The 2546-nt window shown below is 46.8% G+C and overlaps 1 long non-coding RNA gene across 1 annotated transcript; it reads right to left on the bottom strand.

The window, feature by feature from the left end:
- Nucleotides 1-324: 324 nt before the first annotated feature.
- LOC121634415 lies at nt 325-877 on the bottom strand. The gene is made up of 3 exons (XR_006009228.1): nt 787-877; nt 486-548; nt 325-386 (listed from the first exon to the last, which is right to left on the bottom strand). It is a non-coding gene; the product is annotated as an uncharacterized LOC121634415 (long non-coding RNA).
- Nucleotides 878-2546: the final 1669 nt, after the last annotated feature.

A 2546-nucleotide genomic window follows, 5' to 3' on the forward strand; every position in this document is an offset into this window, starting at 1 on the left:
GCACAAAAATAAATGACACACCTTACTGATACACAGCTAAAGAAGATCGCTCAGTTTTCTCAGAACCTCCATAAAAGTGAGTCCAAGCTGAAGAAAAGCATCCAGCGCCGACGCAGGGGTTGCTCCACCGGTGTGACGCCCTGCGGTCCTCAGGTGTGGAGTGGCGGCAAGAAGAGAGCGCAGTCGCTGCTGTCTTCGGCGTCTGCGACGTTGTCTTTCCAGAGCTGCATGAAATACAGAAAAAGTACTTAAATCACTCCACTCTAAAAGTAAATAAATGAATAACGGAATAACCTATTATTGAGTGAAAATCCTACCTCTATTCACACGGTTTGCAGCAGATAAATCAGCTGTTTGGCTCTGTCCCCTGCTCCTCCTCAACCTCTCTGTAAAGGGAGGAATGAATGAATCAGATCTTGCTACATCGGAATTATTATAGAGTAATTATTCGTACAAAGCATTTTAAAAAATAAAAAAATAATCACCTTCAGCCCGTTTTCTTCTTCTCTCTGACCCTGGGCTCACTACGGGCTCCGACACAGCAGCACCTTTTAAAAAATAAATAAATAAAAATTTCAATGAACCACCGATCCTCTAGGCAGCGCTGTCTCTGAAACATGCCTGTCAGAAAGCACGAGAAAGAGTTGCCCCCGGAATACGCGTCACTGAGTGACGCGTTATCCGGATCCAATATGGCTGCATTAACCGTTTAGCTGAGCGGAGTAAGTTGCATTAAACTTTGTAAAAGTAAAAAAAAAAGAAGCAAAACTGTTGCAGCAGTTTTACCTGATACGCCTGGAGCGGCGATGGGATCGTTCGCTGGAGGCAGGCCTTCTACCCGCGCAGGCGTCGCGCACTCCGGACGTTTTGTGAGACTCGGCGCTGCGCCGGGATTGCACGCTGGAGACGGAGCTTCTACCCGGCGGGGATTTGCGGACTCCGGACGCTTTCTGCGGCTCAGACGGCTTCCCGGTTTGGCTGTAGAACCTGCGGGACCGGCAGCAGGACCAGCAGCGGGGCCAGCAGCGGGAGAGGGATCCTGAGTGGCTGGCAGAACTTCGATACTAAAACTTTCTCTGCAGACGGCTGGATTTTCAACCCTGCTCGCTGGATTATGCTCTCCGGATCGGTGGCTGCGTGGAGCTGGGATCAACGGCATCGGTTCAGGGTTCGGGAGTCTCTCAGCAGCATTCAGGAGGTCTGCAGGTAGGTTTCATTTATGTTAAAAGCATGCAGCTAATGGTCACATTGGAATTGTATTATAGCAAATGCTATTCGGGTGAATCACTTACCAAAATCTCTCTGGGTTAAAAACAAGTCGTCAAATTCTTCAGCCGTGACTAGAAGAAAAACAAAGTTTTGTTTTAAATTAAGGTCTGTAATAGAATAAATAAATAAATTTAAAATAAATAAATGGACTCACCTCTAATAACAAAGTTTTCGCCAGGTTGAGATGCCGGGTAGGGGTGAATTTCAGCCACAGTGTTAGCGCTGCGGTGTACCAAAACTGCAGCAGACGGATTTCAATCTGATTTTTAGGCTTTCTGAAGAAAAACAGTCTCGATGAGAGGGAAAATCAAGGCCTACCGCGTTCCATGTTCGTCAGGATGATGCGTCTTCAGTCTGATTTTAAAAGCAAGAGAGTGAACCGGCTTATACCTTCGTTTATATATAAGAAACGCATATCTGTACGTTAACATCGGGATTGTGTATTTAAATATTGCGTGTGAAATAAGAAGATAGCGCTGTTTGATGTAGATGTTTAACACCTTAGAGACCTGCATGACAGCCCGGACATGTGTTTTTCACATCACCGGTCTAACGAATTTGCAACTTCATTGATCTAGCGTCGGATGAAATTAGAGCCTGAATGACAGCAGGCCCCCCTGGGGAGACGCAGCGTTGCGAGGTGTTAACAGTACCGCCGGAGTCAGGTCAGCTCAGTGTCATTGCAGCCAGCACGGCGCCTGGATTTAATTGTAACTCTCTTGATATCATGGGACTACACCCGACTCCAGCGGAGACGCTGCGTTGCGAGGTGTTAACAGTACCGCCGGAGTCGGATCAGCTCACTCTCATTGCAGCCACCACGGCGCCTGAATGTGTTTGTAACCCTCGTGTTTTGCTGGGGAATCTACATGCAGACATTGACCGGAGATTTCACATCCCGGATCTCACTGCGAACAAAAGTTCTTTTAATCTTACAGGGGTTGATATTATGCTTTTCATCTTTTTTAAAATGCGCGCCTCTCTGGCTAGACGCTGTACGGCCGCTCTCACGCACACAGGAGAGAGGGAGGGAGGTACAGACGCAGGCAGCCTCTCAATTTCTTTCTTTCACTAAACCTGCTCGGGTCCGTGAGGTCTTTTCACAAAATCCGCATCTTCAATGTTTTTGTCCTTTTCCCCGTTATACCCGTTTTTTCATTTTATCCGTTTTCTTTCTTCATTTCACTCACTCTTCTTTATAACTGTGTTTTTATTCTCTTCACTTTAGGACACTTCAGCTTCAACGGAGAATCTTGGGAGGAAAAGAGGGCAGCACT

This window comes from Melanotaenia boesemani, chromosome 23 (genome assembly GCF_017639745.1).
Source record: "Melanotaenia boesemani isolate fMelBoe1 chromosome 23, fMelBoe1.pri, whole genome shotgun sequence".
NCBI classification, from domain to species: domain Eukaryota; kingdom Metazoa; phylum Chordata; class Actinopteri; order Atheriniformes; family Melanotaeniidae; genus Melanotaenia; species Melanotaenia boesemani.